The sequence below is a fragment of the Lactuca virosa genome, chromosome 7 (genome assembly GCF_052849685.1).
Source record: "Lactuca virosa cultivar CGN04683 chromosome 7, Lactuca_virosa_CGN04683_v6, whole genome shotgun sequence".
Taxonomy (NCBI): Eukaryota; Viridiplantae; Streptophyta; class Magnoliopsida; order Asterales; family Asteraceae; genus Lactuca; species Lactuca virosa.
The window spans coordinates 257,990,218-258,016,276 of NC_136432.1; the positions used below are offsets into that span (position 1 = coordinate 257,990,218).

At 36.2% G+C, this 26,059-nt stretch overlaps 1 long non-coding RNA gene across 1 annotated transcript; it reads right to left on the reverse strand.

Moving 5' to 3' along the window:
* Positions 1–24,524: 24,524 nt before the first annotated feature.
* LOC145123999 (uncharacterized) lies at positions 24,525–25,601 on the reverse strand. The gene is made up of 3 exons (XR_013715424.1): positions 25,423–25,601; positions 25,175–25,231; positions 24,525–24,614 (listed from the first exon to the last, which is right to left on the reverse strand). It is a non-coding gene; the product is annotated as an uncharacterized LOC145123999 (long non-coding RNA).
* Between the last annotated feature and the right edge of the window lie 458 nt (positions 25,602–26,059).

Genomic DNA, 26,059 nt, shown 5'->3' on the forward strand with positions numbered 1-26,059 from the left:
GTAAATCATTGATTCTTATAATGTGGGCCAATGATCCATAATTCTTTAGGTTGGGCTAAACCAATGTGACAACCCATGGATAGTCCATGGAGGTTTAAACCCATACAGCCTAAGGAATATGGAAGGTCATGCACATTAGGGTTTACATGGTGTAACCCTAATCCTAGTCACACTATATAAGAAGCCCCTTAGCATCCAAAATGACACACTAGTGATCCTTGTAGTTCCATGAATCGATTTTGGTTGCAAGAATATTCTCTCAAAGTCATCCTTTGTCCAAATGTGTGTTGCGATTCCATTTGAGGGGTCACACTTGGGGCACTAAGTTCTTAAAGGCCAAATACATCAAGTTCATCAAGTTCTACAAGCTACATAAAGAGGTAAACTCCTAACTAGTGTTTTATGTTGTTTATATCATTTGTATGCTAGTTGTAGACTTACAGCTTTGGAAACATCATTGCATGTATAATTAGAGAAAACATAGATCCAAAGCTTTTAGGGTTGTATGTGCACCGTAAAGGATGTTGTATTATACCAAAACCCAACAATGGTATCAGAGCCATGGGTTGTTTTCTATTATATTTGATGCAAAGTTGTGTTTTTTAAAGCTGAAAAATGTTGTTTTACATCCCTACTCGACGAGTACAGTCTAGGACTCGACGAGTGCAGTAAGGGGCTCGACGAGTTGCCTGTCCAGACTGCAGCTTTTCAAGTTTTTGGGCCTGTTTTGGATTAAAATCATTACCACAAAATGTTTTAGTTCATAAAATCTGATTTTGTTGATATGGTAATGATGATTCTCAACCAAATAAAAGATGATTGTCAAAGTTTCATGATTTGTATTAGTTTATATGATTATACTAATTTTGTTGAAACTTGTTTGATATGAATTATCTTAACTTATGAGTTTAATTATATCATAAACAAATTGTTTGATTTTGTTAGTTACAATTTTTGATCTAAATGTTTTTGATAAAATCCATAACTTGTGCTCAAGTTATGGAAAGTGAAAAGTCTCATTTTTAAATATCATCATAAAATGGTTTTAAGTCTTCCATAACTTGTCCTCAAGTTATGGAACTTGAAGATTTTTTTTCATAAATGTTTTTATAAACTCCATAACTTGTCCTCAAGTTATGGAATGTCAAGAGTCTTTTCATAAAACCTATATTAAACTCATAAGTTATGGATACCAAATGTTTTTTAATAGTTCAAAATTTGCCCTCAAGTTTTGGAATTTGTAAATGCAAAGTTTCACTTTGAAACATTTAGTTCCAAACCCTAGAGTTTTAAAAATTTAAAATTCAATCTTTATACTATTATAATATTATAGGTTTAATTATATATATATATATATATATATATATATATATATATATATATATATATATATATATATATATGTGTGTGTGTGTGTGTGTATAAGAATAAAGTCAGTCTTACCGTTAGTAAGCCTCATTCACGAAGCCGGTCTATAAGGGGGGTATAAGGTTACTGCCTATAAAATGGCAGTTTAATGGGTGTCCACTCTCACCCACCGCTTCCTTGATTGGTGGAGGGTCGTTAGCCGAACGGGTTTGATAGGACATTTAAATTTTCATTAATAGTATAATGAAATACTAAGTAACTAAACACTTATAAATTCCCAATCTTAGTTACTTAGGAAAAATGTGAATTTGGTGCTATCCCATGAAATTGCACTTTGCACCTTGTTAAGTTGTTAGTGGAGCGTGTGTAGTTAATCGACACAATAATCTGGTAGTGACAGTGTGTGGCAAAGGGTAGCTTGATGTTAACCATAGATCAATTGAACGTGTGTTGTTAACCGGCACATTGATTAGGTGGTTGTAACATTGAGTGTACCAAGCTAATTTGCATGGTTATTCACAACTTGTTTGTGACCCTCGGCATCCCAGTCACAAACTTGAAGGGCACAATCGAGATTTAAACATGCCATTGAAATGTTCAATGAATCTCAAAGGATCTAGGAGTTTCGATTCACTTAAAAACCTAAAATTTTTTTTCGTTTTTTGTGGTGGAAATTGGTAAATATTCATTTACCTACCTTCAAATAATTTACAATTGGATTACGACATCCCTCTCCCGAGTTGTAAATTATTGTGTTGGGTCCTAGCCTTAATATTTCATTTGTGTTATATTAAGGACTTAAATCAACTAACTTGAATTTCTCCCTTGTAGATGTCTAGTTCAGACAACTATGGTCTTCCTAAATCTTTAAGAACAAGTTTTTCTCTTGAATTTGATGTTCCACGATTGGATCGTGGAAGTGGAAATCATACTTCACTTCCTCCACCTCCTCCAATTATTCTCCCTGACCTACAAGCTCGAAGACTTGAAAAGTTCAGGATCACTCAATCCCTATTGGCTAGTAAACACAAAGATGGAAAGCCTATATGTGCTCATGTCTTGGACATGAAGCTGCATATTGACAGGCTGAGGATGTTGCGTTTCGTCTTTCCAAGGAAGTTGGCTATTGACTGGGTTCTTCAGTCACTTCCCGAGTCATATAGTGAGTTCGTTAAAGACTACTATGTGACAGACCACGACATGACTCTTATTGATCTTACCTATTTGCTAATTGATGCTGAATTAGCAATGATTTGGCGCAATGGTCAAAAAAATTTGATTGGAAGATCTGCATCCCAAGATGACATTGACATCCCAGAAATGATTCCTTCTCCTAAAGGAAAGGAATTGGCCATGGTCAAAAGTTTTGATCATAAGAGAAAGGCCAATTCTGAGACTGTTCCATGTGTTGCTCCAGATGAGTCTGTGTGTTTCTATTGCCAAGGAAAGGGACATTAGAAGCGAAGCTGCCCTGACTACCTGAGAAGTTTAATCAGATTGTATGGTTCTACTTCAGGTGAGTTCACTATCTAACTCTATTAAGTTCCTAATTGTTGATTCTTAATACATAATGTGACAAGTATTTCATTTTGATGTTTTGTAGGATCATGCAAAAGGAAGGAAGCTTAAAAGTAAGAGCATGCTGAATCTGATCGTGAAGAGATGGATTTCGATCGCATGGTTCGAAGATCGGATTTTTGAGCTGCTGCTTAGGAGTGATGATAGATTGCTTAGAAATTTGTAATAACATAGTTTTCATTTGATGTTGCATTGTAAGAAAAAAAATTCCGCATTTTATAAAGAAATAAAATTTTGTTTTATTTTATATTATATCTCCTTGCAATGACATTTGTGAAAATTGATGTTTGTATGTTTCTATATATAGCAATGGATTTGATTCTTTCGTTTGTGGTAGTGTCAAAATTTACCAAATAAGGAAAGATTCTCATCACCCAAGTTTCAATTGGACATAAACTTGGAATCATGCAAGTTGTATTGTATGATGAATGAGAATTTTCATCTTTGGCAAATTATGACTAATTCCTTGATCACATGTATATGTGAGTCAAGTGAAGAACTAAGGGATCGACTACACATTCTTGTACATTGGTCAAGGTCCAACACAAAGATCGATAAGACTATTCATCATATTTTACTAAAGTTTAGTAAATATGGTTATGCTTACAAGTTTAAGTGTAATTCTGAAACATTGGAAAAGTTTCAATGTATAGCAGAACAAATAAGAAGAATCAAAGTCGGCAGAAAGATAAAAGTTTCTCCAATCTGAAAAGATGGGAGAGTACTTGAGTATTGTGTTTTATGATCATCCTAAAGATTATGAAAACCATATCACAATTGATTCTCTAAGTACACCTTAGTGCATTTGTATGGCTAAGAGGAGGAATCATGAATTGTTGAAATGGTTAAATCAATTAGGGTGAATCGTACTTCGTTCCAAAATCGAATCTTAGAGTCATACTCCAAGATTGTGTCTTGAGTGACATATTTTAAGTAGGTTTATAACACTTATCAAATGTAGTGTAAAATTATTTCTACTCTTGTACATTTGAAATTGGTAAGTTGTGATGTTTAGGATAAAACAAAGACCAACTAAGACCAATTGTGTGAAGTGTTTTTCTTGATAAGAATACGCACTAACTATTGAATATTTGTTTGTCAAGGAATCGTTCTTCGCAAGAGAATCTTATATGTCAAGAGGTCAGTGGGAGTCTTAAAGATATTGACAAGTTTCAAGAACTAATCAAGAATAAACATGTCGTTTATCACTAGCACACGACTTGAGGTTTGTAACCTATCGTGTTGACATATTCTTATTTCTGTGCCTTTTCCAGTTAAAAGTTGACTATGCATGTGAGTTCTATGAGATCTCAATTGTTTGCATAAGGCAAAGCACCTTAATCAGTGAAAGCTCATTAATCAGTGAGGGTGAGCTGCTTAACAACTTGGAAGACATGATAGGCCCTTGTGCTACCAAGTGGTAAGAAATTAAGATTGAACAAGTTCAGTCCATATGAGTTTGGATGTGTCACTGACCTTGTCTTATGATTATGGTTTGAAAAATTCACATGGATAGGAACATATACACCATAGAAATCTAAGTTTCATAAGGTTCTCTCCAATTCATGAAAATGATTGTGAGGAAACGCTTTCACTAAGTAGCTTTTATATAGGATTAGAGTTAGCAGTAGTGATAGTTGCATTCTAAAATTCGATTATGATTACGGCATCCCTATTCATAATTCGAATTGTGAGAAATGGCAAATAGTTTGAACATTAGAGACTTATTAGTTTAAGTTCTGAAAGGTTCAAACACTCACTTGTGCTAATTTAATCTGAAAGGTGTATGAGCTTAAGAAGCCTAGATAAAGTCTTATCGAAGCATCTCGTATCAGAAATCTGAACTTTGGTAATGAAAGTCAATAATTATTGATTTCTAGAAGTCCATCTGATTTCTGAGTATGTGTCAAAGCTAGTGGGAGCATAAATGTTATGCTAGTAACAAAATAATTGTTATGCTGGTGGGAGCATAATTATTATTGTTGCAAGTTAGCAATGTTATATATATATATATATATATATATATATATATATATATATATATATATATATATATATATATATATTATATATATATATATATATATATATATATATATATATATATATATATATATATATATATATGAATGTTGTGTTGGAATGGTTTATATATATAGAAATGTTTATTGCGTTCTCAAAATTCGATTATGATTACGGCATCCCTCTTCATAGTTCGATTTGTGAGAACATGGCAAATAGAAATATTGTAGCAAAAGACTGATCAAGTATCATGTCTTTATGTAAGACATTATGAATCGTGTCCCATATGCTTCGGGTATAGGATCTATTGCATATGCTATAATATTCTCGTGTTCTAATTTTTCCAAATGCCTAGGGTACTAAGAGGGAAAAATGAATAGAACCGGATATGACTAAATTGGTTAAGCAATTGTCGAGGACAATCTAAGGTTTACCAAAGATTGGTTGCTTATGAATAGTTGGAAGTATATTGTAAATTTTGGAAGGACCATATTGACATACTTTGAGAAGAGGTAACTCTTGTTCAGAAATCATAGTCAAAATGGGAATATGGAAATGTTTCCATAAGTGGAAGTTATTCTTTAAATCTGTATAAGATTAAAAAACTTAATGCAAGAAGGATGTTCAAAGGAATGTACTTTGAATTTAAGACTTCAGTTCCATGGAATTGCTCTCCATTGGAATACTTTGTAATGTTAGTTGCCAAGTCTCTGTGACTTTTGTGCATAGTCCTTACAAGAGGATCATTGCATATAAGTTTAGAATATAATAGATTACTGTAAATGGCAAGAATTTGGTATTCTTACACTTACGGTAAGAATTTGGAATTGTGAAATGAGCATCATTGAAATGTTGTAAATTGATCTATTTCACAAAGAACATAGGCAAACATAGTGTGCATGCTTGGAGCATGGCATAACTATTGTTTTAATTCAAGTATTAAGTTGATTATTCGAAACATTATACAATGAATAATGAGTAATCAATATGGCGATTAGATAAAAGGTGTTTTATTTACACTCAAATGTTTTGAGGCCATATAGGATTAGTATTATTCTTATGTTTCACTTTGAATGTTTTGACTTCCCGAATAACTAGGTTATTCAAACCATCCACGGTCGATCATACTTTGGAATTAGGTATTGAGGCAAGTCTGTCATGAATGGGTCTGTAGGATTGTCTAAGGTGTTAGACATAGCACAAGTTTGCTGCAGTATTCATGAGTACTCCTGAAAAAAGATTTGAGTATTGGATTCAACCCACGCTCATTTGTATTACTTCATGGATTTTATCACGAGTGATCATGAGATGATAATATCTTATATTCTTGAAACCAATACATGTGAGTTGTAGTTTACAAGTCGATTGCACATTGATAATATGAAAACGCACCGGTAACTCGGTGTTATAAAACGTATTGTTGTGTGTGATTTGATGAGTAAATAGAGCAAGCATATGAGTTGAAGTTTATCCATTCCTTTTACCCTTATAGGGATAAAATCGATATTTGTAGGCCCCTCGATGATTTAGTGATGACACCCCTATGTGCTTGGCCAAGCCTGGACTAATTGGATTTGTTCAATTAGTTGGTCGTCATAAATCGGAAATCGGGAAACAACAGATGGACAGAGAGAATGATTATAATCCATGTCTCAGTCCATACGATATCTAGAATGGAGGAATATATGATCCCTTATCTAATGGACGCGTCATTAACTAGGTCAGAGTTTGACAACGGGTTTTAAGAGCTACGATTGCTAGTCGGGTTGTGGAGTCGTACTTGCAATAATAGTTATTAGACTTATCCAAGTGGGAGACTGTTGGATTAGGTGTCTAAGCCCATAACTATAATTGGTATGTACTTGACCCGAGAGTAGCATGGTCCATTTGGGTTGCATATCACCAGGACAATTTGATAGGATGGACTTTTGAGAAGAGGTTATTTATGATTTATTAATATATAATAAGTTCTAATGTATTAATATGAAATCATATTATTTAATTAGTATCGATCAAGAATTAATTTGGAATTACTTTAGTGATCAAAAGAGACTAATTAAATATATAGGGATTGATTTTGTAAATCATTGATTCTTATAATGTAGGCCAATGATCCATAATTCTTTAGGTTGGGCTAAACCAATGTGACAACCCATGGATAGTCCATGGAGGTTTAAACCCATGGAGCCTAAGGAATATGGAAGGTCATGCACATTAGGGTTTACATGGTGAAACCGTAATCCTAGCCACACTATATAAGAAGCCCCTTAGCATCCAAAATGACACACTAGTGATCCTTGGAGTTCCATGAGTCGATTTTGGTTGCAAGAATATTCTCTCAAAGTCATCCTTTGTCCAAAGGTGTGTCGTGATTCCATTTGAGGTGTCACACTTGGGGCACTAAGTTCTTAAAGGCCAAATACATCAAGTTCATCAAGTTCTACAAGCTACATAAATAGGTAAACTCATAACTAGTGTTTTATGTTTTTAATATCATTTGTATGCTAGTTGTAGGCTTAAAGCTTTGGAAAAATAATTGCAAGTATAATTAGAGAAAACATAAATCCAAAGCTTTTAGGGTTGTATGTGCACCATAGGATATTGTATTATACCAAAACCCAACACCTTTGAGATTAACTTATTCTGCAATTATCAACTTGTACTAACGTTTGTTCAAGTGTTTCCCAAAGTTCTTCTATTAACACCACCATTATAAAACAAACCATGCAATTTTCAGGATCATACATAATTATCGAGAGATCTCACACTCGTCCACTCCTGGTTCCCCGCAGCCCTCCAAGAGTCAAGTACGGATCCTCTACTTCCAGTAGTACGGGCCCATACTACCTTCCCCATCTATCCGTACTTTCCTCCTGGGTTGCCTTGGGTCACCAAAGTCGTTTCCTATTCATACATACAATTCACCTTTAAATAACTCATGTCACTAATCTCATCCTAGGCTTACCCTAGGGTAATCTCTGTCCCACTCTCTGCCACCAGCTGCATAAGAAGTCCCTGCTACCTCTCCCTAACTAGCTTGCAAATACCATTACATATCACTAAGACCAAATAATTCTTCAAATGAGAGGTCTCTCCCTATAACGGGTGGACCCAAACAAGAGCTGCACAATAGGGCTAAACCTAACCTTCTAAAATTATTTAGTCCTCGTTATATGTTGATGGGTTTTGATCACTATAACAACCTTATGGTGCACATGCAACCCTAATGATTTGGATCTAAGTTTTCTCTAATTATACATGCAATATTGTTTCCAAAGCATAAAGCCTAAACTAGCATACAAAATTTTGGTATATGAATCATAAAACTAGTTAGAATAATACCTCTTGTTGTAGCTTGTTGTATTTGGCGTTTAAGAACTTAGCACCTCAAGTGTGATGCCTCAAATGGTTCACAAAATACCACCAACAATTGGAAGCTTGAGAGAGAGAGGATATGAGGCACTCAAAATCGGCTATAGTATCTCTAAGATTATTTGTGTCCCAATTTTAGGCCAAGGGGTTACATATATATAGTTTATAATTCCAAGGGTTATGTGTAAACCCTAATTCTTGCACTTGGGCTTGTAATGGACTAACACTATATGGAAACTTACATAAGCTTAGTCCATCACTAATCCACCATGGATTATTAGCCTAACCTATATGTATCATTGATTTACACAATCACCCCTTATATATTTAATTAGTCTCTTTTGATCACTAAATTAATTCCAAATTAATTCTTGATCAATACTAATTAAATAATAAACCTCTTTCTCAAATATCCATCCTATCAGATTGTTCTGGTGAATACAACCCAAAATGGACCATGCTACTCTCGAGTCAAGTACATACCAATTATAGTTATGGGCTTAGACACCTAATCCAACAGTCTCCCACTTGGATAAGTCTAATAACTATAAATGCAAGTACGACTTAAAACCCGACTAGAAATCATAGCTCTTAAAAGCCGTTGTCGAACTCTGACGCGCCATTTTAGATAAGGGGTCATATAATCCTATGTTCTTCAAGATATCGTGCGGACAAATACATGGAACATAGTCATACTTATTCTCCAGCAGTTTGTTTCCCGATTTCCGATTTGTTTTACATAGAACTTAATTGAGCACATCAATTTAGTTCTGACCGGGCCCGACGCATAAGTCAAAACAAAATCATCGAAGGGCCCAAGATATCGCTTTTAATCCTCCAAGGACTAAAAGGAACAGATAAACTTGGACTTATATGCTTGTACTAACTACTCGTTAAATCATACACAATAGCACGTTTTATAACATCAAGTTACTGATGCGTTTTCGCACTATCAATGTACAACCAACTCATAGTCAACAACTCATACATCTTTGTTTGAAGACTATATGATATTATTGTCTCATAATCACTCGTGATAAATTCCATGAAGTGATTCATGTGAGCGTGGGTTTAATCCAATACTCAGACCTTATGAGCACTCATGAATGTTGTAGCCAACTTTTGTCATGTCTAAACACTCTAGATAATCTACAAGCCAAATTCATGACAGTCTAGCCTCAATACCTACTTCCAAAGTATGATCGACTGTGGATGGTTTGAATAATTTTATTATTCTGGAAGTCAAAACATGCAAAATGAAACAATAGTAAGCAATTGACACAAGATAGTAACTGTACTCATAAATAAAACTCCTTTTATTTAATCATCAAATGTCAATTACATTTTATCTATTACAAGTTTCTTAACAACTATCTAATCATTAAAACTAATATCGTCCTTCAGCCCAATGCTCCTCGCATGCTGCAAATGCTTAACCCTATTCAGTCCCTTCGTAAGGGGATCTACTGGGTTCTCCTCTGACGATACCCTCTTTGCTACGAGGAGTCCTTCTTCTATCCAATGTCTTATGAAGTGATATTTTCTGTCGATGTGTCTGGATCTGCCATGATCCCTCAGTTCCTTGGCTAAGGCGACCGCACTCTTGCTATCACAAAAAATCTCCATAAGCTCCTTTATAGCTGGTACAACTCCAAGGTCTCCGATGAAGTTCTTCAGCCATGTCACCTCCTTCGACGCTTCACTTGCTGCTATGTACTCTGATTCGCACGTTGAATCAGCTACAGTCTCATGTTTGGAACTTTTCCAAGTTATTGCTCCTCCATTCGGGGTAAATACCCAGCCCGAATGAGAGCGGAAATTATCTATGTCGGTCTAAAACTTGGCGTCACTAAACCCTGTCACTCTCAAGTCATCACTCCCACCGAGATTAAGGACCTAGTCCTTAGTCCTCCGCAGGTACTTAAGAATGTTTTTTACCACAATCCAGTGAGCTTTACCAGGATTCCGTTGATATCTGCTGACCATTCTCAAAGCAAAGGCCACATCAAGGCGAGTACAAGTCATAGCATACATGATCGAGCCAACTGCAGAAGCATATGGTACTCGACTCATCTCTGCTATCTCAGCCTCTGTACTCGGACTCTGCGTTTTACTCAGTTTGGTATTGCTTTGGATAGGTAATTCACCTTTCTTGGAATTCTCCATGTTGAATCGCTTCAACACCTTGTCCAAGTAGGTACTTTGACTAAGTCCTATTAGCCTTTTACTCCTATTTCTCAATATCCTTATCCCTAGAATATAAGCAGCTTCCCCAAGGTCCTTCATAACGAAACACTTCCCAAGCCAGGACTTAACCTCCTGCAAGGTTGGGATGTCATTTCCTATGAGAAGTATATCATCCACATACAACACCAGAAAGCTAACTATACTCCCACTAGCTTTGACATATACACAGGACTCATCCTCGCTTCTCGAAAATCCAAACTCTTTGACTTTCTCATCGAAACAAAGATTCCATCTACGAGATGCTTGTTTCAATCCATAAATGGATTTATCAAGCTTACACACTCTATTAGGTTACTTAGTACTGACAAAACCCTATGGCTGACTCATGTAAACATCTTCAGCCAACTTCCCATTAAGGAAAGCGGTTTTAACATCCATTTGCCATATTTCATAATCATGAAATGCAGCTATGGCAAGCATAACCCTTATAGATTTAATCTTCGATACTGGTGAGAAGGTCTCATCATATTCAACTCCAGGAGTTTAAGTAAATCCCTTCGCAACCAATCGCGCCTTATATGTGTGTACTTTCCCATTCATGTTGGTCTTCTTCTTGAAGTTCCATTTGCACCCAACTGTCTTACGACCTGGTACATTGTCAACCAAGTTCCAACATTGATTGTCATACATGGACTAAATCTCGTTGTCCATAGCCTCTTTCCATTTTGCAGACTCGGGGCCTGCCATGGCTTCCTTGTAGTTGTTAGGTTCATCCAAATTTACCAGTGTGCTATCACTGATAAATGTATCACCAGTTGTAGTAATATGGAAACCATATAACACAGGTGGAACACTAACTGTACTGGAACGCCTCAGAGGTAAGGACTCGTCAACTGGTTCAACAGGAGTTTTCTCCTCAGGTTGAGTGCTAGTGTTTGAGGTTCCTTTATCACTTAACTCTTGAAGCTCTTCAAGGTCAATTTTCCTCCTACTGTCATCTTGGCATATGAGTTCTCTCTGTCGGAAAACCCCTCTCCTCGCAACAAAGACAAAATTGTCACTCGGTCTATATAAGAGATATCCAAAAGACTTATGTGGGTAGCCGATGAAAATACAACGCTCGCTACGAGGTTCGAGCTTGTCGTTAGTCTCACGCCTCATGAAAGCCTCGTAACCCCAAACCTTGATGTGTGCTAACGAGGGAACCTTCCATGTCCACATATCGTGAGTTTTTTTGGCAACCTTCTTAGTAGGGACTAGATTAAGGATATGGGCGGCAGTCTCTAAGGCATACCCCCAGAATGAGATTGGTAACGAAGCTCGACTCATCATGGAACGAACCATGTCCAAGAAGGTTCGATCGTGCCTCTCAGCCACACCATTAAGCTGTGGTATCCTGGGTGGCGTCAATTGTGAAATAATTCCACATTCTTTAAGATAGTCGTGGAACTCGATACTAGATACTCACCACCTCGATCGGATCGGAGCATCTTTATCTTCCTGCCCAGCTGATTCTCCACTTCTTGTTTAAAATCTTTGAACTTTTCAAAGGTTTCTGACTTATGCTTGATTAAGTAGATATAGCCATATTTATTGTAATCATCAGTAAAAGTCACATAGAAGCAGTTAGCATCCCTTGTGCCGGATCTGAAGGGTCCACACACATCGATGTGTATGAGATCCAACAAACCCTCACCCCTTTCACAAGTACCAGTGAAGGGTGACTTGGTCATCTTTCCAAGCAAACAAGATTCGTAAGTGTCATCCGAATTTAAGTCGAATGACTCCAACACACCAGCCTTTTGGAGTTGGCCTATGCGCTTCTAGTTGACATGTCCAAGACGACAATGCCACTAGCATGCCTTGTCCAAATTATTGGACCAATCAATATGCAGTACATTATTTCCTAAGTTGTCTACAAACATCACAATTTCATATATACCATTACAAGGCGATGCTTTAAAATAAAATACACCATTATAAAAAGCATTAATAGACTCAATTTCATTATCAAATGAAAATCTAAAACCTTGTTTGTACAAACCATGAAAGGAAATAATGTTTCTCGCCATATCGGATGAGTAGCAATAGTTATTCAAATCTAATTCTAACCCATTACTAAGCAATAAAGAATAAACTCCAATCTTGGTGACAGGCGACATTTTCCTATTCCCCATGATCAAGTTCATCTTCCCGTGCTCCACATCCCTGCTTCCTTTTAGTCCCTACATATCAGAACAAATGTGAATACCACAACCTATATCATGGACCCAAGAATTAGCATGTGATGAGTTATTAGACAGAATAGTGTAAATACCTGCATGGGTGGGCTTTATCTTCCCATCCTTGGCATCCTGCAAGTATTTGGGGCAGCTTCGCTTCCAGTGCCCTTTATCATAACAGTAGAAGCACTCTCCTTCTTTTGGATTGGTAGAAGGATTAGCAGAACCAGCTTTGGTCCCACTAGAAGAGGATCCATCATGAGACTTTCCCTTGCGGATCTTAGAAGGAGCCTTCCTCTTCTTCCCTTTCCTATGTCCAATTGCCAAGACTGGGGCAGCAGCAGTAGGAGTAGGAGTAGATACACCAAATTTTCCTTTTAGACTACTTTCAGTAGTCCTCAAAAGGCCTTGAAGCTTGCTAAGAGTGACCTCCTCCTTGTTCATATGATAAGTCATACAAAACTGATCATATCAAGGACCCAAATAGTGTAGGATAATATCAATGGCTAACTCTTCATCGAAGTTCACATTCAACTTCAGCAAGCGGTCCACAAACCTTTGCATTTTCTGCAAGTGGGCCGTGATGGACTCTCCATCCTTCATTTTTGTTGTAATCATGGAGGCGATGATTTCATACCTTTCCTGAAGAGCACTTTGATGGTATCTTTCCATCAAGTCTTGGTGCATCTCGAAAGGGTAGTAGTCCTCATAGGACTTTTGAAGTTCAGCTGACATTGTGGCAAGCATGATGCATGACCTTTGTGGCGTCCTTCTCATGTGTCCTAAATTTATCAACCTCTTCAGGAGTAGCAATGGCTTCATCAACCTCCTTAAGCTCTTTGTCGAGGACATATTCCTTGTCCTCGTAACGATTAACCACCCTAATGTTTCGAATCCAATCATTGAAATTCGAACCATCAAAGATGACCCTCCCACACAAGTTCATGAGGGAGAAAAAAGCCAGAAGGGTTGGAGCTAGAAGCGGTGTTGGAAGACATCTGAAAAAGAAAGACAAAGTTTAGATTACATAAGAATCCTTAATATAACACCCAAATGAAATATTAAGGCTAGAACCCAACACAATATTTTACAATTCGGAAGAGGGATGCCGTAATCCAATTTCAAAATATTTGAAGGTAGGTAAATGACGATTTACCAATTTCCACCATGAAAAACGAAATTGATTATTAAGTTTTAAATTGGATTGAAATTCCTAGATTCTTTTGAGATTCATTGAACTTTTCAATGGCGTGTTTAAATCTCGATTATGCCCTTCAGGTTTATGACTGGGATACCGAGGATCACAAACAAGGTGTGAATAACCAAGAAAATATACTTGGTACACTCGAAGGCATTTATCACCTAATCAATATGTCGGTTAACCACACACGCTTAATTGATTTATGACAAACATCAAGCTACCCTTTGCCACCCTTGTTAGTCCAAGTTAGTGTGCCGGTTAACCACACACGCTCCACTAACGACTTGGCAAGGTGCAAAGTGCAATTTCATTAGCATCATTTTCACATTTTTCCTAAAGTAACTAAGATTGAGAATTTAATAAAACATTTAGTTACTTTATAATTATCATTATACTTTTAATGAGAATTAATGTCCTATCCTACCCGTTCGGCTAACGACCCTCCACCAGTCAAGGAAGCGGTGGGTGAGAGTGGACACCCATTAAACCACCATTTTATAGGCAGTAACCTTATACCCCCCTTATAGACCGGCTTCGTGAATGAGGCCTACTAACGGTAAGACTGACTTGCCTTATATATATATATATATATATATATATATATATATATATATATATATATATATATATATATATATATATATATATATATATATAATTATTAAACTTATAATATTATAATAGTATAATGTAATGTTTGGTTCCTCGCATGCATTTAAACTTAATTATTTTATTCATTTTGGAAGGGCTACTCGAAGAGTTGGTGGCCCTAACTCGTCGAGTAGAAGGCAGTGTATGTGCGGGGTTTTAGTGAACTACTCGACGAGTTGATGTCCTGACTCGACGAGTAGGACAGCCTGGAAGAAACCCTAATCTTTAGTGCTTGCACCCTACTTAAGCATCATATATGGCCTCCAGCCCATCCTCCATCACCTCCAAACCCTAATCAACCTTGAGTGATTTTGAGCTATTTTCCTTGCCATTTTTGTGATTGAAAGCTAGAAGAAGGAAGTAAAGACTTGGAGTTGCAGAAGGAAGGTTGAAGATCCAGAGCTAAGGACTCATTTCTGTCTTGATAAAGGTATAAAGCTTATACCTTGGCTTCTATTCACTTAGATCTTCATTTGAGCTTGTATATTGTCACTTTTGTGCCATTTCCAAGGTTATTCCGAGATTTGAACTCTTTGGGATGAAAGGACTTCAGATCTGGGCACTCTTGAGCTTTAGAAGCGCAAAGTTGCCACCTTTATTCAGCCATGGCCCTATTCCATGACTTAGACCTCCATCTTAGCTTGTAATGGGTATTTTAGCTTCATAACACCGTGCATACACGTAAAGTTAGCAACTTTACGTGTAATGCTAGTTTAAGGAGTCCAGATCTTCGAGTTGGAAGCATTGGAATGGATTAGAATTGACTGAATGGAATTGTCATATGGAGGACTCGACGAATTGTTCTTGGACTCGGCGATTCGGGTCCGAACCCCTAAACCTTTTCTGGTTTTGAATGAAACAATTGAGTCTAGGAGATGACTCAGTGAGTTGGGCAATATTAGGACTCGGAAGCTGAAGAACTCGGCGAGTTCAAGGAGGGACTCGATGAGTTAAAGTCGTTATGTCCCGATTATATGACAGGAAAAACTCGACGAGTCTGGGAAGGGGCTCGATGAGTTGACTCGGTTGACCACGAGTCTAAGTAGTACATGAACTAGCCAAGTTGGGAGATAACTCGACGAGTTGGGGTTGACTGGGAGTTGACCTTGACTTTGACTTTGACCTGGATGTTGACTTTGACCAAGGGTAAAATGGTCATTTTACCCTGAGAAGGATTATCAGATTTCTGATTAAGTGTATTATGTAGTTGATAGTCGGGGAGTCGCCGGAGCAGTAGTCAAAGATTCTTCTCTCGAGTTTCAGAAGTCAGCCTTACGAGGCGAGTTTTCTCCTGTAGTAATGGGTCTACGGCCACAATGTCGGCCCATTTAGATGTTAGTAGTTTCGGACTACGGTCCGATGTCGGGGCGGTCCCGAGAAGCGTTTATGTATGCTTGATGTCTTTATGATTCTTGCATGTTATGTGTTATATGTTCCGGGCTTCGGTCTGATGTCGGGGCGAGCCCGATGTATGTTAGTTTATATATTATTTGTTATGTGAACAGGGCTTCTGTCTGATGTCGGGGCAAGCCCGATGTATATTAGCTTGTATGTAATGTGTTATGCGTGACGGGCTTCGGTCCGATGCCGGCGCAAGCCCGATGAATGTCTATATGCTTAATTTATGTGTTATGATATATGATATGTTGTATGAATTTCAGGGCAAGCCTAATGTCGGACGGGGTCCGATGCCAGACGCGGTCTGATGCCGGGTAAGCCGATGACGGGATCGTCCCGATGTAGCTTATATGTTATGTGTATGGTATGTGGTAGTTTGGGGAGACTCAGTAAGCTTGGTGCTTACATTTTTCAGTTTTGGTTTCAGGTACTTCCACTAGCAAGGGGAAGGGCTCGGGATGATCGCATGGCACACACCACAGTTTCAGCCTGGTATTGTTTAGACTCTGATATTTTCTCATATGATTTGATACAGTGTTTGACATAATGTTTTGAGATACATGATGCTTGATTTTCTTTATGATGATGGATGATTTATGGTTTTATTAATGATTTTAAAACGAAATTTTTGGTCTGTATTTTTGGGTTGTTTCATTTAAGGGTTGAATTTTAAACTTTTAAAATTCTAAGGTTTGGAATTAAATGTTTCATAAGTGGGACTTTACAAATTCCAAAACTTGAGGGCAAGTTTTGAAACTCTTCAAAACTTTTGGGTTTCCATAACTTATGAGTTAATGTATTTTAATGAATGAGACTCTTGATGTTCCATAACTTGAGGACAAGTTATGGAGTTCATTAAAAAACATTTTAGATCAATTTTAATTAACAACATTATCATATAATTTACCATTGGTCTAATCTAACTCATATAGCAAGGCAATTCATATCAAATTATACAAATAAGCTACTTATTATCTTAAAATTTGACAATTGTCCTTTAATTGGATGTGGATAATCATTACTATATCAGAAAACACGAATTTTATGATACAAAACAGTTTGTGGTAATGATCCTAATCCAATTCTGGCCAAAAAAACTCGAAATTCTGCAAACAAAAGTATCTACTCGACGAGTGCATGAACTGGACTCGTCAAGTTGCCCTTTTGTGAGTGAACTCGTCGAGTCTGATCATTGGACTCGTCGAGTTCATCAGTCAAAGGCCAGAAATTCGATTTTTTCAGCTTTGAAAAATAACCAAGCATCAATATAACAGAAAACAATCCTAGCCTCTGATACTACTGTTGGGTTTTGAGCACTATAACAACCTTATGGTGCACATGCAACCCTAATGCTTTGGATCTAAGTTTTCTCTAATTATACATGCAATATTGTTTCCAAAGCATAAAGCCTAAACTAGCATAGACAATTTTGGTATATGAATCATAAAACTAGTTAGAAGAATACCTCTTGTTGTAGCTTGTTGTATTTGGCCTTTAAGAACATAGCACCTCAAGTGTGATGCCTCAAATGGTTCACAAAACACCACCAACAATTGGAAGCTTAAGAGAGAGGATATGAGGCACTAAAAATCGGCTATAGTATCTCTAAGATTACTTGTGTCCCAATTTTAGGCCAAGGGGTTACATATATATAGTGTAGAATTCCAAGGGTTATGTGTAAACCCTAATTCTCACACTTGGGCTTGTAATGGACTAACACTATATGGAACCTTACATAAGCTTAGTCCATCACTAATCCACCATGGATTATTAGCCCAACCTATATGTATCATTCATTTACACAATCAGCCCCTCTATATTTAATTAGTCTCTTTTGATCACTAAATTAATTCTTCATCAATACTAATTAAATAATAAACCTCTTTCTCAAATATCCATCTATCAAATTGTACTGGTGAATGCAACCCAAAATGGACCATGCTACTCTAGAGTCAAGTACATACCAATTATAGTTATGGACGTAGACACCTAATCCAACATATGTAACTTAGCGCATTTGTTTGCTAGTTAATTGTCACACCCCCAACCGGAACGGCGGAAACGTTCGGGGGTGGAAGACGTCATGCGTAGTATCACAACAATTGTATCATAGCAAGCATAGTAAACACAACCAGACATTGAATACATATATGAAAAAGGTTTACATTATTTAGTACATAGTTTTGTTCATATCAAAAGCAAGATAGAACGACGTGACTCTAACCCTCCGACTTCTGCAAAACTCTTGGGAGTACATGTCTACTAATTTCCTGAGAATACAAGCAGTTTTGAAGAATATCAGCATAAAGCTGGTGAGTTCATAAGCATTTAGTTTTGGTGGAAAAAAGTTCTTTGAATCCTTTTGAAAAGTGTTCCTCAAGAAAATCCTATATTTTCTTATGGAAGAACGTGTTTGAAAACCCATTTCCTTCCATGACTTCCCGATTCATACAAGATATATACAATCCAAGGAGTCATGGAAGGAGTATGAATATCCATTGATTACATGTCAAACAATCTGTTTTTGAATAGCCGGGTTATCCCGGGAAAATCCTATATTTTCCCTAAAGGTTGATCATTTGTTTATCCGTTCTAAACTGAGGTACACAAGTAACTACCATACTCGAAAAGCAGTTTTCTTTTAAAAACTCTGGTTACACCCAGAGAGGTATATTAGCCTTATTACATAAATAAAACTAAATAAAAGAAAACCGTGATGAACTAAGTCCTGAAGGTATTGTTAGTAATACCCTCAAATAATCTATGGATTATTACTTTGAGGTTAGTTCATTTGATTCATTATTACAAAAGTAAATCTCTGTTATCTAGGTTGCGAGTTTTATAACCATACATTAAACTGGATATGGCACGAAACAGGGCCAGTATCTTTTATGACTTTGTCACCCCAGGCATGGCTGCCTAACTGTAGCTAGCAGTTTAGGTGCAAGATAGTCAGTCCCGTATAGATCTATACACAAAAGTCACGCTCTCCCTACAAGAGATTCTGGTTACAAGGGTTAGTCCTACACTCTCGAATCCGGTGGAGTGTTACCAAGGACGTGTCACCAACTTAAAATAACAAATTTACAAGTAATAATACCGAAAACCCTATTTATGATTTGTATAAACCCTTTTACAAAATATCACATTTATGACAAGATTTACAAGTTCCTTGCTTTAGTTTTGAAAACTGTTTCTACAGGTTGATTTCTTAATCGTTTGGTAAAACGGTTTTCTGTGTTAAAAGCATGTTGAACATATAATTATTTTATGCAAATGAGATAACTTTGAGCACAAGTATCCTTGTACTTTTGCTTGTATTATCCCCCTAAAACATGAAAGCTCAGAAAAGTGTAGGGGTATGAACTCACCTGCAGTGAGTAACTCGAATGAAAGGTCGATATAGGATTGTCGGGTGTCAATTGGAGTCTTGCGCACAAACGAATCCTATTTTACATGTAATAACACATATATGAATACACTTAGGGTAAATAACCACTAATGGACACATGGACATGCCTTAGGGACATGAAAACACTTAGAATTAAGTGTTACAAACACCTACTGAAGTCCCTAAATGAGTGTAGGGCCTTAGATCTGAGTGTAAGGCCACCAAACTCGACTTTTATGTGTGTGCGGCCAGGTGTACGGCCAGGTTGTGCGGCCAGGCCTGTGTACGGCCGTACACTCCCATAGAAATGTGTCCAATTCGATTTTCCAAGGCTTTGTGATGATCCTAAGAAGGTGCTTTGGCCGATGCTAGGTTTAGATGAGTGTTTAAGTCCATTTTAGGACCAAAAGATGTGTGTGTGGTCACACATGATGTGAGTGCGGCCGTACACATATGAATGTCATCTAGAACGATGATTTCATGGATCAAACTCGAGGAAAAGGCTTTCTAATGTGTTGTATCAATGATCTAAAGATGTTTACTTACTTGTTTTGACGATTGGAGAGGAAAACTTGAAGAACTCTTGAGAGAAAATGTTCCAGCTTTGAAGGAGTGTGAAAAGGGGTGTAAGGTTGGCTTAGGGTCCTTTATATAGGCTAGAGTGTAAGGCTGGGAGGGTGTGCGGTTGGCTGTGTGCGGCTGGCTGGCCGTACACTCGGGTATGCGGCCGCACACACCTTGCTGGGTGTGTTTGGCCCGATATTGTGATGCTACACACATTCTAACCCCTTCTAAGACTCATATCTAGGTTATACTAAGTCTCAAGCACTCATATAGACCCAAAACTTCATTACAAAATAACAAAACGAGGCTAACTTTGATAAAAATGAAAAATGCACAAGTTAGAAATTTTGGGTTGTCACATTAATTAAATATAACTAGAACTCCTAATAGCACAAAGCAAGCAACATTCGAGCATTGAGTAACCAAAACCAAGCATATCCTAATCAGGACATCATATTACTGACTAATCAGTACTAGCTTGCAGTTCAATAAGCACATACAGCTGGCATATAAGGCATCCTTCCTAGATCCTTAGCCCTAATCTAGCATGCAATTCTCATAACCATATCATATATCATAATAAACATGTGTGGTATCTTGGCAAAACTTACTTGAGCTCGGCCGATTGCACGCATCACACTCGTTGCTCTTTATCAAAAACCCTTAATTTTAATTTTAGAAAAATTATTTGTCTTGTAAAAACCTCTCAAACCCTCGATTTGAGTTCAGACACCCCCGAAAGTGTGTCTGAATCCCTCAAACCAAGGCTTTGATACCAACTTGTAACATCCCAAAATTCATGACCAAAAATTTCATTTTTGATGAATAGATTACCGTTGAGCTACTATTCGGAGCTGTGTTCTGTTCAGCGATCTTGCTCAAACTGAGAGGTGAGTTTTCCTCACTATACTTATAGTTCGAAGGCACCAAGGTCGGCCCATTGGATTGGACATCCTGCTCTATGATAGTATGCCGTTATGCTGTAGTGATCTGTCTGATAGTTTGTTGGTCGGTTATATGTTTATCTGTTATATGTGCACATATTTTAGTTTGTGGTTGAGGCTTTACTGCTATATGTGTGAGCCAACAGACCGGAGGCATTCCAACCCGATGGTTGATTGGGCCCGAGGGTATTCCATCCCGAGGATGACTAGACCCATTGTATATTTGCATTCCAACCTGGGGTATTCCATCCCGAGGGTAACTGGACCCGGAGGTTGACTTGGCCTGGGGTATTCAACCCTGATGGTTGATTGGACCCGACATGTTTGTTTGTATATGTTATCTGCTTGTGTGGTGGTCTTTGGGGGAACTCACTAAGCTTTGGCTTACGATTTTAGTTTATTGTTTCAGGTACTTCTGATGATCACGGGAAGGCGAAGGCGTGAACGTACACATCCCCTGTTTTATGGTTTTATGATTTTTGGATACTCTGATATTGATAAACAATTTGGAAACAATGATTTTGCAAACAATTTATGAGTATGGGTTGTTTTTAAAAGTTTGAATTTATTGGGATTTTGAGTCGTTACAAGTACCTGTGAAATGGGTGTTACATTTTATGAAAAATCTACTTCCAATTTTAATTTGCAGAAGCCCTTTATCTAATGATGCTAAAAGAAAACTTAGAAAACTATATTTTGATAAAAGACGATCTAATGATATTACCACCACGCTAAATGATATTTCTTTGTCTTTCATGCAATTTATTTGTCTTTCATGCAATTTATTTGACTTTTCATCCTTATTTTTATGTTATAAATTGTTGTTTAGTTTACTAATTAATGTATTACGACAAGGATAGTTGCTATCAAAAGTGAGGTTGTATTTTAGACAACCAGTGTTCACTCATGGACAGTTGTATGTTGCATTGTCAATAGTTAAAACCAAAGACAAATTAAAGATATTAATTTTAGACAATTATGATAAACTTATGAATAAAACATCTAATATTGTATTTAAGGAAATCTTTAGAAATTTATGATTCATAACAATTATTTACAATATGTGAATACTTTTTTTATTAGCATAGATTCAATTACCTACTTATCATCATTTCATTTGTATCTATTTCGAAAGTTTACTTTAAAAAGTGTTTAATGTTTACACTTTCATATTCAACACAATTATTTTAAAATATATTAATAGTTTTTTATAGTATAGATTAAATTACATATTCATCATTTCATTTGTATTTATTTTAAAATATTACTTTAAAAAATGTTTACTATTTAAATATTGGTATTTAACTTTGTTTTTTTTTAATCAACTCGTATAGTACATAAGTCTCATATCTAGTTTTGAATAATTTGTAATAGGTATGATACATTTGAATTTTTAAATGTGGATCATGTACATCCATGTTTTAAGTAAGTTTAGATTTGTATGGTCCAAACACTTTATATATATATGAGACTTAGATATTCTATACTAGAATACCAATATACAAAAAACTTTTACCCTCGGTATTCTTGCCTTAGGCTGGAGGGATTGTTGTCACCGAAACCGCACTCCCTTCACCGCCACATAAGCGTCCCATCATTTTTTACCACACAAGTGTGGTTTCTTGCCACACCATGGGAGTGGTGCCACACTTTTATTTTCTTTTTTATTTTGTTTTTTTTAACTATTTTAATTTAATAAAACTTCTTTTTTAATAAAAAACATAATTTTTCATTACTTGAAAATTAAAAAAAAACATTACATTGAAAATTCAAAAAACATTACATTGCATTACAACAACAACAACAACAAAAAAAATAAAAAATAAAAATAAAAAAACAAAAAAAACATGACATTAAAATAATCCTAGAAACTTAAAAAAAACACAAATAAAATAACTAAAGCAAACTACATAAAGTCGTTCTCCGAGAACTCGTCTTCGGAGTCATCCGGTGGATCCAATTTAAGGTTAATGTTTTGAACCCCGTAAATGTGTTCCACCAAGTCATTGCGAAGATTGTGAAATGTTTCAGTGCAACGTATCTCTGCTCTCCTGTTCATATACTCTTCGCCACCAATTTATATTGGTTGTGTCTCTGGTATGGTTTCTTCCTCGTCAAACGCACATATCGCTCTTCTTTCGTCTTCAATAATCATGTTATGCAATATGAGACATGTATACATGATTTCTTGAAGTTTTTCCTCGCCTAAATTAATTGTTGGTTTTTTCAATATGAACCACCGTTTCTTCAGAGCTCCAAAAGCACGCTCAACACCTTCCTAGTTCTTTCTTGAGCTCTCTTGAATTTTTTTCGTCTAGAACCATGTGGACACGTAAACGATTTAACAAACACAGTATACTCAGGATAGATTCCATCGACCAGATAATAACCATACTTATATGGTGTTCCACGCACTTCAAAAGAAGAATCTGGTGCAGATCCATCGTATATGTTGTTAAATATAGGTGAACGATTAAGAACGTTGATGTCGTTAATCGAACCATGAGAACCAAAAAAAGCATGTCAAATCCACAGATCTTGTGATGCAACTGCTTCAAGTATGACCGTTGGGAGACCATGATCACCTCGGGTAAATTGCCCATGATATGACGTAGGGCAATTTTCCCATGCCCAATGGAGACAATCTAAGCTTTCTAACATTCCAGGAAACCCATGCACACTAGCATGATGAGCTTGCAATTGCAAGATGTCATTACGTGTAGGCTTACGTAAATATTTTGGACCATAAAACTGAATCACAGTTTTGCAGAAATAGTGGAGATTGTCTCGTGCGGTCCTAGCAGACATCCTAAAACTTTTGTCTAACGCATCAGGCGGAATGTCATATACTAACTGACGAAGTGTGGCTGTGCATTTTTGTAAGGGAGTGAAACCGGGTGTACCTCTAGCATCGTAGCCTTGTTGAAAAAAACTACACTCCCTCGTTACATCTTCAACTATACGTTCGTATAAACCTTTAAACATTCTGAAGGGCCTACGAAAATAGTACCCTTGATAAGTGGAATTCTCTTGAAAATAGTCTTGTACCAAACGTTGGTTGGCTTCTTCACGATTTCTGAAAATATATCTTCGTGTTCACCGTTGAGAACTTTCAGCTGCGTTATTGCATAAAGAATCGTATGTTTGTTCCGCCATTTGAGCACACGCAACAGCGACATCAAAAATAACTTGAAATTCTTCAGAAGATGAAGAAGATGACATTTTTTAGAGAGATTGGTGAATTTTTTTTAATAAATTAGAGAGAGAAGGGTTTGTTTTGTTTGAAAAAAAAATGAAATGTATGTGTATTTATAGGAAAGAAAGGAAAAAGGAAAGAAATATATATATATATATATATATATATATATATATATATATATATATATATATATATATACTAGAAAGGGTCCCCCGCGTTGCGGGGGTTGGAAGATGTTTGGTAGCCACAGTAAAGTATGTTGCTATTCTCTACAATTTGACCATTTACAAATGCATAATAGTCAAATATGTTGAACAAAATGAATGTACATTGCTATTTCTTAATTGCATTACTATAACTGAAAAACAAATCAATGAAGGTACATTGGTACTTCTTGTATTTAATCCAAGAATAAATAACAATTAACCATCCACTCCATGCTTCTGTCCATATTGCGGTCTTATATTGTTTGTTAGGAGTAAAAGTGTCGCAATAGAATCCATTGTATGTGTTTATCCTGTCATTTTTGGAAATATAGGCAAAAAATCTTGCATAAGAAAATGTCAAAAACTGTCAGGAACGAAATGTCAAAACTGAAATGGATTTTTCAATCTTTCAATTAGAAATGATCCATGAAAATTGAATGATAGTTACTTAGTCGAAACTTAAAAAGGTTTTCCTAGTAACCACACATAAAATGTCAATGAAACTAATCCAAGAAACCATTTTTCCAGTTAGTTTTAGGGAAAAAAAACACCAACAGTGAGAAACTAATCCAAGAAAACATTTTTCTAGTTGGTTGTGGAAAAAACACCAAGAGTGACCTTCTAAACATCTGCACATATTTGTTGATCTTTTTTTGTTACTTTTGGGACAAAAAGAAAAGTCTGTAGCTGTTTCTTCTTTCCCCCTTAAACCGACGGCTATATAAAAAATAATGAAAATAGGGAACCACTTTAATTTATAAAAAAATAGTTCAAATGAAAAGACTGTTAAAAGGGGAAACCGTCGATTTAACATAAATCGCATCTAAAAAAATTGAATTTCAAAACAAAAAGAAAAGGGAATGTATCTCACCTGATAAAGTCTTTGGCTGAAATGACCAATCTCATAGAGAGGTCTGTCAAAAAGGACCTTCATATAAAAAAAATTGAACCCGTTAGTTTATATTACACCATTTCAAACATATTTACTCAATAAATTTAGAATCGATATTCTTCACAGACAAAAAAGGTTGCTAACATCCAACCTTCATACGTTTTCTAAACTTTGGGACAAAACTATAAAAATGGTTCATTCAAAAAATGATACAATATGTCTTTCACCTGTTATAAGTAATATGATTCAGAAATGGTTCATTCCATTCCATTCCAATAGCCGTTATTGATTCCAATGAAATATACAATTCCATTCTTTCCCCATACCTCATCTTTCATCATGTTTTGTCTCCTTTGCACCTAACCAAACTTTTGTAATCATCAAAAAGAATGTTGAATCCAATCGATTTTTTCCAGCCAAATTATTAATTTTCCTACAATCAACATCAATAGAAGGAGAATTTATAATATCTTGAAACTTCAATTCTAAATCATTGTTGTAAATTGTTCAACAATGGTCCATATGGCAGTAAATTGATACATAAATGGTCCATGTTATGGTTAACTGTTACATAATTGGTTTTTGTAATAGTAAACTGTCACAGGGACCATTTACGTAAGAATTTAATGTCATAGGGACTTTTTTGTAACATTTAACTACGATGGGACCAATGACGTAATTGTTTGCTACATCAGGCACCAGATATGTAATTGACAAATGCAGATTTTTTATGTTGTCTATTGTACAACAGGGACCATTTCTGTCAACTATCATGCTAACATAAAAAAAGAAATGTAAATTGCATTTTCCTATTTAAAGAGCAAATGATAAAGATGATTGGTGTTTAAATAACACAAACTAAAA